The following is a 13378-nucleotide window of genomic DNA, read 5'->3' on the forward strand; positions in this document are numbered from 1 at the left end:
GGTCACAATCTCCGTTATCCCAGCAAGACTAATCATGGCAGCCTGTTAATCATCGTGGTACCATCGCCGGTAACGGACATCCTCTGGTCTGAATGCGACACTTACTGGTGAGGTAACACTTCAAATTTTTCTCTCACCGATCTACAACATTGACAAGTGCCGGATCACCCACCTCCGTCCCACGGCCGGAATCTGGGACTGGTCCCGGATGCCAGTGGGTGCAAGTAAGGAGGTGGAGGGCAGGTCTGGCGCCCCTTAGACTACGCCTCCAATGGGCGATCCCCATGACTCTTTTCCCCCTTCTGGGGTCAGGGTTATTGAAGTTATGATGTTGTTTTTGGTACTGTTTGGGGTGGGGGAGGGAGGGTGGGTGCTGAATGCCCGGCAAGTTGGGGAAGCCGGAGTGGGAGGGTGGAACGCATGCACTGCCTCAATGATTATCAGTACACTTGCTACTCTAGTAGGAGGCGGACATTTCAGTGTTGCGGGGTGGAAGCTGATCCGGTCTGTTGGGGTTACCGGAGGGAGGAGTGGAACGAAGGGTCGGCTAGTTCCTTACACTGTTTTTGGTCACTTGAAGTTGTGTCCCAGGGGGAGGAGACCCCAGGGTGGAGGGTTGGGTATTGTCCTAATTTGTCATTCTGCTGAAACTTTTTCGATGCATGTTGCTACACCTACTTGTTCTATTTACTTGTCATTGTGGGGATGGGGGACGTAACTGATTCGCCACCTGAGCTCCGGCTCCAGGTGTTGTCATGGAATGTGCGAGGGCTCAATAACCCTAGAAAGAAAAGACAGATCTTGGGGTACCTAGACAGACATGGTGTGGACATAGCTCTTCTGCAGGAGACTCATCTGCTGCCGAGTGGGTCCCCTCTTTTCGCATCCAGGTGGGCCTCGTGCAGGGTCTTTTCGTCTTACTCCAGTTATGCTAGAGGGGTCACGATCCTTGTTCGTAGAGGGGTAGGGTTCACCCTAGCGGGCACTGACATGGACAGTGGGGGGAGATACTGCATGGTCTGGGGGAAATTGTACTCTCACACAGTGCTCATTGCTTGCTACTATGGCCCGAACACAGATGATCCGTCTGCACTACTCACGTTGTGGGGCAAAATTCAAACCCTGGGCATAGCTCATGTAATACTTGGGGGGGACTTCAATACAGCCGTACAACCTGTTCTAGACAGATCGCACCCGCAATCGACGCATTACACTAACACTCGACGCTCCCTACTGGGACTTCTGGAGGATCACCATTTAGTAGACGCCTGGAGACACTCACAGCCCACCATGCGCCAGGGTACTCACTATTCAGCAGTTCACTCTACCTGGGCTCGCATAGATTACATCTTCCTAGCGGCAGGCCTCACACCCTGGGTAGTTCGCACCATTCACCTGGCTCGTACCTTTTCGGACCACTCACCGGTCCTCCTTACCCTGCGCGTCCCCCATGAAGTCTCCCCTTATTTAAGCTGGCGCCTCAACCCCGCGCATCTTGCAGATTCAGCCTTTAAGTCGGAACTTGAAATGGACATACAGGACTTCTTCGACCGTAATATTAACTCAGTTGGCAGCCTTACTACTGTCTGGGAGGCTTTCAAAGTCACCGTCAGAGGCTGGTGTATTTCCAAAGGAGGTGGAGTACTCAAATCCCTGCGGGGAGAGCTGCGCAAGTTAGAGTCCGAGTTATGCACACTTGAGAGGGAAGTCACTCGCGGCACGACGGGAAATGAGAAACGAGCTCAGCTCAGGGAGAAGATCAATGAATATTCGGAAGCGGCGGATAAAGAGAGTCAATTCCGAGGTAAACCCTACATGGCGCGCATATATGGCGAGGGAGATAGGCCGGGTAGGGCCCTTGCCACAGCTGTAAACCCCCCTCGACATTGTAATTACGTTACCTCTCTGTACGATGACCATCAGGTGCCTCAGAGGGACCTGCCGGGGCAGCTCCGTGTACTCACGAATCACTACAAGGCGCTGTACTCCTCACAGAGGCGGGCGCCGCTGGAGCTTCATACATACCTTGACGACACGGCCATTGCCTGGTTGGGCCCGACGCAACAGAAATTCTTACACCTCGAACTAGAGCTGGATGAAATAAAGGACGCCATAATGTCCATGAAATCTGGCAAATCCCCGGGATCGGATGGGCTACCGATAGATTTCTATAAAACCTACATCCACATACTTGCCCCCATCCTGAAGCAGGTGTATTACTCGGCTCTTGAGTAAGGCACACTGCCCGACAGTATGAGAGAGGCTCTGATAGCGTCACTGCTTAAGCCAGGTAAACCTCCGGAGCTTTGTGATTCCTACCGTCCCCTGTCACTTTTAAATACTGATGTCAAAATACTAGCTAAAGTGCTCGCGACGCGCCTGAATCTTCTTATGGAGAGGTTGGTCCTCCCTGATCAGGCGGGGTTCGTCCCGAATCGTGCGACTTCGCACAATCTTCGTACCCTGCAGGCGGTCATGCAAGATATAGACCCCAAATGTGAAGCAGCTGCAATATTCTTAGATGCTACCAAAGCATTCGACTCCCTTGAATGGGACTACTTCTTGGAGTTACTGGAACGGATGGGTACTCCATTCAGCTTTTTGGATTGGATAAAACTTTTGTACACCAAACCTCGGGCTTCGGTACTCCTAAACGGGTCCCGATCCGCACCCTTCGAGATACATAGAGGAACCCGACAGGGTTGCCCATTATCTCCAGTATTATTTGCGATAGCAATCGAACCCCTGGCAGCCAAACTCCGCCAGCACCATAACCACAGGTCCCTGATATACCCAGAACGTCAACTGCTCGTCTCCTTATACGCGGATGACATGACTTTATACGTTCATAAACCGCGAGATAATCTCAATCCCCTACTGCGCGAGGTTACCAAATTTGGAGCGATAGCGGGGGTACAAATCAACTGGTCCAAATCAGCCCTGTTCCCCCTCACTGATAACACTCCCCAGTTCCCCCTTGACTACCCGCTAGTATGGGCACAAGACGAGATAAAGTACTTGGGAGTCGTCGTGACCAGAAACCGTGATGCTCTGTTCAGAGCGAACTATGGTACGGTCCTTGACAAATTAACGGACAGCATCACGAAATGGATTCATCTTCCGCTATCCATGGCGGGGCGCGTGTCCATGATCAAAATGGTCATACTCCCTAAGCTGCTGTACCTCTTCACTAATATTCCCTATAGTCCAGGCCCACATTTCTTTAAGGCGTTGGAGTCCCAACTCTCCCGACTTATATGGGGGGGGAAACAGGCTCGGCTAAAACTGACGACGCTCATGTTACCTTACCATCTGGGCGGATTTGAGGTGCCGAACTTCCGATTGTACTATGACTGCGCACAGGGCCACTTTGCTTCCTACTGGCTTCATCCCCCGCCGTTCATGGCGCACCTCGCTGTGGAAGACGGATATATGCGACCAGAAAAACCGTCGGGGTACCTTTATAAGGAGGTTAGTGTAACGGACCGGGACCCATCCACGGTAGATTGTACAGTACGCGCCTGGCGTAGAATCGCGGAGCGTATGGGGGTGACCCTTATGTATTCCCCAAAAATGATTCTGGCATTTGACCCTAGAGTGAGCATTGCCCGAGAGGAAATAGGCCGTAAACTACTCTCCAAACTAGCCCTTTACAAATGGGGAGACTTATACGTGAATGGCAAGTTTCGCACGAAGGCTCAATTTTTCGGGGAGCAAACTCCTTCTGTTATGGACACATTCCTATACACGCGGCTCCGACAGAATATCAAATCTGTAACACCGAAGTTCCCTGATGAGCCGGAGACCTTTGCGCCCCTGCATGCACTGCTACAACAGGACACCCCAAAACACGTTGTTTCCATGCTCTACAACCACACATATGCGTCCTCCGCTCCCCCGGAACTGCGTGCAAGACGTGACTGGGACGAGGACTTAGACCCTCCCCTTTCAGACGAACAATGGGAGGGCAGCTGCTCCCATACAGTTTCGGTGACGGGAAATGCTCGCCTCAGACTGATCCACTATAAATTCCTCCACCGCCTATATTACACTCCTGCCAAACTGTACCGATTTGGTCTTCGAGAAGATGACCGTTGCGCCAGATGCGGACAGGCAGGAGCGGACTTTATGCACTTAGCGTGGTCATGCCCGGCAGTCGCGCTGTATTGGACGCAGGTGACGGAGGCCATGTCCACAATGGTAGGGATAGAATTAGAAGCCTGTCCCAGGGTTGCATTATTGGGGCTCCCCACCGCATCGAATAACAGATTCCGGAAGTTCACTGCAATGGGCTTCCTACTTGCAAAACGCCAAGTGGCGTGCAGATGGGGCCGGGGCCGTGCCCCCAAATTCAAAATATGGCTGGCAACAATGTCAACCTGGCAAGACCAGCTGCACAGTTACGCTGAATTACTTCCACATAAATCGCGTCCCAAGGATCTATGGGGCCCGCTCACCGCCTACCTGGTCCGCGCCCAATCTGCTGCTGAAGCTGGTAATGACTCCCAGTCGTGAGGACGAGATAGAGCACGCCTGACACCCGCCTGCTGGGACACATCTGGCTGGAAGTATTGCCTGCAATGCTCCTCTACGCGCGATTCCTAGAGCCACCGAGGGGGAAGTGTGAGGTGGCACTTGGATCGCTCCTGGTGCGCACGAGAGTCGAAGTTGTGGCCCACTACCTGTGCTGCTTGGCCCAGCTAATCTCCTCCCTCCCACCCCCCCCCCCTCCCCTCGCCCTCCTTCCTCCCCCCCCTCCCCCCCCTACCCCCCTCCTCCCTACCCTCGCGCATTGCACATGATTCGGCATTTCAGGGAAGAACAACGACCCCATGCCAGGAGACTGGCATAGTCTATACACATAGCCCCCCCCCCTCCCCTAGTGGCAAGCACATGCCTGACTGTACACTAAGATGTGCAACCATACATACATACACTCCACCGCTCAGAGTCACAACACACCGGACTTGGAATCCGGAGACCCTGACCGTCCAACACCCCCACCGGGGAAATCACAGAGGAATAGGAATGACCTTCTTCGTTCTGTACCGAGTTGTTGTTAATGTTTATAGTGCGACTAAAAGTAAAAATTAGACCTCAAGGAAATACGAACTGCAATTAACGGATAGTATGCTTGCGGTAATACGCTTCATTCTACAGCTTTGTATAACAGTTAACGCGGCCGGCCCAAGTGGGTTGTAGGCGACATGCTGTGTACGAAATTGGCACCGAGCCCAGAGCCGGGGAATGTGATTGATCTATGCACTGTCGCTGCCGGCCTGTCAGATTGGGTTGTAGGCACAAAGCTGTGGTTTACCTCTGTAATAACAATAAAGGTCTTAAAAAAAAAAAAACACTACTGAGGGAAAAACTATTCATTTATCTGAAGTAAATGAAGCTTTTAGTGTTGACTGTAAGGAAGAACAATTTTTTTTTGTACACAAGTCAGAGGGGCTGGGGAGGTAACTTCGCTACGAACTCACTCCTTGCTCACCTACCCCTCCCCTCAGAGCCAGGAGCTGGCTCAGTGTCAAACATAACAAATAGGAGACAAGCCTCTCACTCGTCTCTTCTTCCCTAAAATTGGGTCGCTGCCAACGCTGAGCTCATTGAAAGAGCCAAGCGTCTGCCAAGAAAGCTAGTGTCAGTCGGAGGAGTGGCCCTCCCTTTACTTAAACAAAGGGATCGCGGAAAGAATTGGGTTATGGCCAATAATAACAAGACAGGCACGGCAAGAGGGAAAAACCCTCCCTTTACATAAACATATACTGGAAGCCAGGACCTTCAAGGTCGAAAAACACATTCTCTGTAATTCAAAACATATCTGTACCCAGGCCAGGGAGCTAAACCAACATTCTCTAATTTCACTGAAGCCAATTTAATAAGGACATATTTTCTGTAACTAAGTGACATGCTAGTACTTTAAAATAATCCTGTACTGCTACTTAAAAGCTCCACTTTCTAATAAACACTTTTGTCTAACTAATTCAGCTAGAAGGCAAGACATTTGAAACATGGGCATTTGTTTAGCATGCAAATTAACACACAAATATGGGACAATGTGCTTCTGCACACAAGGCTATGCATTTTGCATTTGAGAAAAAGAAACGAATTATCATGGACTGTTGGGTTGGGACTGTTCTCTGCATACATCAATTGAAGTGTCTCCACTAAATGTTTATCTGTAACCATCTGTGTAAGCATTGCAGCCTAACTGACCTCTGAATCAGACATAATAAACCCTATTTTCACAGGCTGGTGGACATAAATCAGGCAGCATGTTAAATGAACACTGCTTTTACCGTGCAAGATATTACCTTTCTATCAGCAGCCTGTCAAAGTACATAGGTGAGCCTTGAAACTAAATGCAAATTTAACTAATGTAGGGGACACATAGCAATGCATTAAGATGGTAGTGTATTATAGCTATCAAAAAGGGCCACGTTCATTAATTTACAAATAGCCACTTTCCTAATTAAGTGTGCAAGCTCTTCTATTCTACCTATAAAAAGGGCCAGATTCATAATTTTTACAAACAAAAAAAACCCCATGTTTTCTAATTGAGTCTATTAACTGTCACAACGCTATTCTAAAGGGCAGCTTGCATTGGGAAAAATATTCTGTAGAAACATTCCTATTTAAAAAAACACATGGTTGCAGTACACTAATTAATAGCACATTCTCTAATGGGTCTATTCTATAATTTCTTCTCAACCGTGAAAAACATTAAAGCACTCTCCGTGCAAAAACCCTTATCTCAATAAGACTGGTTTATTTACAACTACCGACCTCTGAGTTAAACACAATAAAATCAAGTGTTCCAAGGCAAACCCTTTACAAATACACTTCTTTACTCTCCATGCAAGATTTTACCATTCAATCTGCAAACTGACAAAGCACATAGGCAGAGCCATAATAAAAAATCAAAGAAACCTTTATCTCAATTTTCAGAAATACGCCCATTGGATAACATGGCAAATCGCACCTCCACACAAAACATGCCTTTTCCACCACTTCCACAGCTCGGATCCTTTTCAAATTTGGCATCATAGTAGTCCAAGCTATTCCCTAAATCCTCACCAAAAAGCAACCAAATCCCTCCACTGGAACGGGTACGAATTTCCGCTCAAAAACACGCCCCCCGCAAACACCAAAAAACGCCAAAATCCCTCAACACCTTGTTAAACAGCATGTTAAAACAAATACTGCCTACTCAGTAGAAGATATTAACTCTTTGGCAGCTGAAGCACAATCTTTCCCCAATGACTGCAGTACATGGGAAAGTCATGAACTCATCTCTCCACGTTATCACATAACACGTACGCACATCTTCAAAACATTTTCTCTAAGCACTTGAAAGAGATCCAGCTCTCTCCTGACTAACGTAATGATAACAAGCTCTGCACAAAACATAACCACGTGGCGCTATTCACAAGCCATATTCACAAGAAACTCAACAAGTCATAATAATGACATGCTCTTCATAAACCATATTTACAAGGAGCTATACTTAAGAAAATTCAACAAACTACTCACAAGTCTCAATCACAAGTCGCTATTCACAAGCAACTACAAGCCATTCACAAGGCGTTACACACATGGATGTAACAAACTATTCACAAGTCTTAAGCACAAAGCGCAATTCACAAATAATCCAACTAGTTACTCACAAGGCACTTGCGCAGTCCAGAAGGGACTTGTCTAGATACAAGGAAATGAACGCTTCAGATGCTGTCAGCTTCCTTCTACATACTCTAAAGGGTACAGGTGGTGGCGTTCGCGACCTACTGGGTCTTTCTGAAGTGGTCACTTTAGCTAGTTCTTCTGACAGGACGGGATAAATACCAGTAATGACAGCATTTCTTTCTCTATCAATCTGTTCTGTTTTCCTATGTGACTCTTTGCGCCATAACTCAATGGCATCTTTCTGAGAGGGTCTTGACTTCTTTTATACTTATCATGACCAGGTGTATCTCTTGGCGGGATGTTAACTGACTCTTCTAGTATACCTTTCCTGGTCCCTATCTGACGTAATTTTGAGAATACACAAAAAATAGACTGTAACAATCAACAATCATTCACACTAAAACAACATAACATTGAAACACTAAAACAGATACCATTACAGAGAGTTAAACATGTACTTGAAAAACTGTTTTGTGCACTGGAATACAGTACAACCATACCGGTCTCAGAAAATGAGACACGTCTTTACCGGGCCCACGTTTAACCGTGGACCCGTCTTGACCGTTTCCACTTTTTACAGTGGACCCGACTTGAAACTTGATGCATTCCCCATAGTGGTACTCACCGGGAAGCAGAACTTGAAACTTGAAGGCCTCGGAAACTTGACTTGACTACGCTTGCGCCTTGGAACAGGTGGACCTCTGGAGACCTCGGACCTTGCTCTCTCACGGGCTGGGCTCTGGTTGAGACGATCCGCGTTCCTCACCGCTTCGTATGGATGCCTGGTCGCAGTCCGTCCTCCTCCTGGGCCTGAGGGAGTAGCGGGAAATCCCGATGGCGTGCGCACTTTGAAGTCCGTCACGGCTGTAGAAGGGGGCAAAGACTAGACCCACAACTCCGGCGAGTGGGGAAAGGGATATGTCCCTGTAAGGGCGCCAAATTATGTGGTAAATAAAATATTACCCTGGCAGAATTTCTAGGCATTAACAAAGTATCATGCATCAAATGAGAGACAGGATCCGTGGTGTCCAAGTTAAAATGGGCTTTATTCCAATAACTCGAGTCATGGGAGAATATGTTCCATCACCACTGAGGTTCAGAGTCTTCTAACAATTATTTACTGAACATGGGTTATATACATTTTATCTTGTACATAGGACGTAAGAAGGAGCGCTCGAGGCAGAGCAGAGAGAACATGAGATAAGAACATGTGGGTGTACACTTTGATGAGTCATAGGCAGGTGATAGGTAGGTGTCATAGGTGGGTGGGTACTTAGAGGAGGAGTTTGGATAGCTAGCTGGAACTTTGTCCTACTTGTGTGCAACATGAGCATGACGTGCAATTGACGTGTAACTGGGAGGAGAGCTGACTTTCAGTCTAGAAGAGAGATCTCTTGTGTCAGGGCGACCAGCACATCTAGTACTAACTGATATCTTGAGTCAGGGGATGTATTATCTGAAGCAAAGGTTGCTCGTCACTAAATGACAGAAAGGGCATATTTATTCGTTCGTTGCATGAGCTTTCTATGGATGCAAGCACTGTAATCCACTTAAACAGAGACAGAATGGCTGGGCCCTATCTATGCAGATGGGTTCTGTGTACCTTCTTCACCAGACTGAAATGTGATTCTGTAAAGCAAACAGATAACTGTTATTCATAATACTGTCTTGGCAGGCCTTACTGGGCTTCTTGCGGCTTTCAGTGTGTCAGGAGTCATGAAAACATTAATTCAGGGACTGGTGGTTCAATCTGAACCACAAAAAGGGTTCAGTACGATATTTATTTAAAAGTGCACAATGTAAAATACATGGGCCTTCATGTTAGCTTAACTTTTGGGAAACTTGATGACAGGCACCTTAATGCAGGACATGAATGCAGAGGCCTAGTGATTCAGGCCACTACAAGGAAATATGCATGGATGACATGCACACACATATAACATAGGGTATACGTAGGGGGCATCCTGGTCAGGCAAAATTTCATTTTCCTCAAGTGTCACCTCACTGGGAACAGCTCGCATTTCAAAAGATGCGAAAATGCCAAAGCAAGAACTGCGGGAAGACACAGAAAAAGAAGAAGCACAAGTAGATATCAGAAAACAGCAACCAAGAAGAAAAGGCAAGAAGACAAAGAGACTAGTTCAGGAGATGTAAGAAGACGGAGGCCTGGGGAAACTTTTCTATCATCTCTCTCTCTCTCTGTCTCTCTCTGTCTCTCTCTCCGACCACAGGCCGCATTCAAAATGTTTGTTTTGCAACATGGGGGGAGATGTCGTGCCCAGGACAAGGGCACTAGGACCCTGGGACACAGGACAGAAGCCAAGGGACACCGGACACCACATCCGGTCAGGGGAGGGGACACGGGACACTCTAGAGCAGGACCTCGAGGTAGGAGGTCGGTGAACATCTGTGCTGCCATGATAAAGAAATAAAGAAGCTTTGAACATACCGATTGCTTCCTGCGTGTTTCTGGGGCTGAGGAACACGACAGCATATAGGAGTCCCCTGCTCCACAACCGACAGAAAGCCTCTGAGAGAGAGCTGCCTTGGAAACTACAACGCACCAACGTGCATACGTTGAACATTGTCTGGGGTGTCTAAAAATTGAGCTAGGGTTCTCTCCATTGCTGGAATATACCTTGCACCACCTGCAGATGAAAGTGCCATTCCCGATTCGATAAGTGTTGGCAGCTGAGCTTTTACGCACTGGCGTTTGGAGATCCCACCAGGTGGTTCACCACCAGATAAATTCCCTGGCGGTCAGCCATTCCATAATTGTAAAGCCTTCTGTCACAAGACCCATGAGCCCAGAAGGCTCCGCTGACCAAATCGCAGTCCAGAAGCCACTATTGCAGATCTTTGGCAGTCTCCTCCAAAATCTGGATACAATATCACGTATTAGCCATCTGCTGTGCCCCCTGGAACTTGCAGTCCCACTGCAGAGTAGCACGTAACATCTGGTATCTTTTCACAGCAGGATGCAGTAGGCCACCAATCCAAGCATCCTCCAAGGCAATCATACTAAGATCCAGGTGAGAGGCTGAAGCATTTGGATCATTGCACGAAGGTCCTGGACTCCTCACTCCGGGGAAAGGCACTAAACCATACCATATCCAGAATAGCTCCAATGAAGGGGAGCGTCTGCAAAGGAATAAAGTGTATAACTGTGGCACATTGAGTGTGAACCCCAATGATGTAAGAAGGTTCATGGTTGTCTGGAAGGAATTAATTACTGCATGGGACGAGCCTGCCTTCAACAGCCAGTTGTCAGATAGGGGAAGACTTATATGTCAACATACAGTGAAGGGTTGCTGCAATCAATGTCTTTACTTTCATGAACATCCGTGGGGCACTGTTGGGGCCAAAAGGGAGCTCTGCAAACTGAAAATGCTCCTGGCCCACTGTGAACCGCAGGTAGTATGGGTGGGCCTGCAGGACAAGGATATGGAAATAAGCCTCCTTTTGGTCCAACGTGACCATCCAGTCTCCGGAATCTATGGCAGATAAGACCTGGGCTAGCTTAAGTGTCTTGAATTTGTCCTTCTGCTGGAAGGCATTGAAAGGATGAAAATCTAAAATAGGACGAAGACCTCTGACCTATTTTCGTTACAAGGAAGTTGTGGAAATAAGACCCAGTTCCTACTTCCGAGGCTGGAACCCTCTATATGGCCCCTGTGGCTAAAATGGCCTGAGGAAAGAGACAGGTGGTCCTGCATCAGCCACAGTAAAGGTGGTGGAAGCTGCAGTGGGGTGGAAAGAAAAGGGAGTGATTAGCCCCAATATACAATTTAGAGGACCCACTTGTCTGAAGGGATGACCTGCCACCCTTGGGGAGAAAATATTGGATCCTGCCTCTAATAGGGTGGTTGTGTGCTGGCAAGGACACACTAAAGCGGTTTTACAGCTGCTGCTGGAGGAAGGGTGGGGGGCTGAACTGAAACCTGTCCCTGCAGTCTAGTTATCTTTAAAAACAGAATCCCCAGCCACAAAAACAACGAGGGGCCTTTTGGGCTTGAGGAGGGTTCTGGCATTGACAAAACTGAAAATCTCGACCATGCCATGAAGGGGCCAAACGTGTTGGTGGAATTGCCTGGTGGGGGCAGAAAGACCACTCATCAAACTGTGCTTTGTCACTAAAGAGGCAAAAGTCGACAAATCCATGAACATCAGGGATGCTGGGACATCCTTGTAGGAGCCCGTACACATAATTGAGGAAAGGTGCTGAATGGCCATACTGGTACTCCTTGCTCAACCAAAGTAGTCAGTCATGTCCACGCCAGAACCGTTTTCTAAGTTTTCACAGCATCCCAGCCATCCTCAATAGCTTGAGTGAGAGACAACCAAATGTTGTCTGGATTAGGTGGCAAAATGTGTGCCACCATGTCCCAAAGAACATACAGACTATGTTCACTGACCTCAGAACAGAGCTGTAGGTTTGAGACTTCCGCCACCCTTCACATAAAGAGTGCTAAGGAGCAGGTTTTCTCAACAACTGGACCAGGGGGTAGGTGGGCACAAGGCCGCTATTTGGAGAGGTTACCAGACTACTGGCATCTTGGAAATCGTTGTGCCAGTTTCTCATCAAACTGTGGGATATAAGTATTCCCCTTCATCATAATTGTTCCAGTCAGTGCCAGAAAGATTGTGCAGAGCTTGGGCCCTACCTCGTGGTAAGGGCAAAGTGTCAGAATCTGAGCAATTGCCTATTGACTGCATGCTGGTTAGGTCATGATGCAATCTGCTCAGAATCAGATAGTACAATATACTGTAAATCCTCCTCCTCCGGCATTGATGCAAAGGGAACCGGTGCAGTGGAGAACTGGCAGAGTCAGTGCTGATTCAGATCTTGGTTCAAGAGGCACAGTAGACACTGAGGGCAAACCCACCAGTGGAAGACTGACTGGAAGCCTCTGCGCAACCTTTGGGCCCAAAGGGGCATCAGGGGGAACTGGTAAAATGAATAAAATAAACAGCATGGCCTCTCTGAAGTCCTTTACTTGCTACGCTGTCGCCAACGTATTCAGGACTTGGGGTGCATCAGACTGGACTCTGATCTGGCTCTGATGGAAACCAGGGGCAAGACTGGATGCCTTTGTGCCCTCTCAGGAGTCTGCGAGTGGCAGGAAGGTGTAGATTCCAGCTTTGACTTCCTATGTTTTTTTTGGACTTACCCGAAGACTTTGAATGTCAATGATCTGCTGTAGCAATGCCTTTGGATGCAGGATCTAAAAATCAACCTTACTTTCAACTTTTGAGCATCACAAAGTGACTTTATTTGTGTTTGGAAAGTTTGGCCTTAGGGTCATGGTTGGTCTTCGGATTCATCTGGAGCCTGTGTTGTCCTGAAGAAGAGCTCTGGGGAGGCTCGAAACATGTTGACGTTTACTAGGGACCCCTAACTCATAGCTAGGTCTCCTAGGAACTCACCCCGTGTTTAACATACTGACTAGGAGCCAGAATAAAGTTATTTCGCCCACTAGTTAGGCATTTTTACTCCCTCCACAACATCACTGCACTACACATAGTTCCTCACTATATAGTGCTCTTACGTAACGTCGCAAGTCGTAGCACGCCTTAATCCGCAGCGGATTGAAATGGCCCCTATGATGGAGCATGTCACCGTGGGGAAACCCTGGTGAGTGAGGAGACCCAAGAAAGGAAATCTTTTCTTTCCTGCTGATTTTCCGACTCA

General features: G+C 48.0%; 1 protein-coding gene across 3 annotated transcripts in view; it reads right to left on the minus strand.

The window, feature by feature from the left end:
- The window catches only part of SKA3 (spindle and kinetochore associated complex subunit 3), a 574705-nt gene that overhangs the window by 132202 nt on the left and 429125 nt on the right, over positions 1–13378 (minus strand). The window lies entirely within an intron of this gene.

Source organism: Lissotriton helveticus, chromosome 8 (assembly GCF_964261635.1).
Source record: "Lissotriton helveticus chromosome 8, aLisHel1.1, whole genome shotgun sequence".
In the NCBI taxonomy this organism is placed as follows: domain Eukaryota; kingdom Metazoa; phylum Chordata; class Amphibia; order Caudata; family Salamandridae; genus Lissotriton; species Lissotriton helveticus.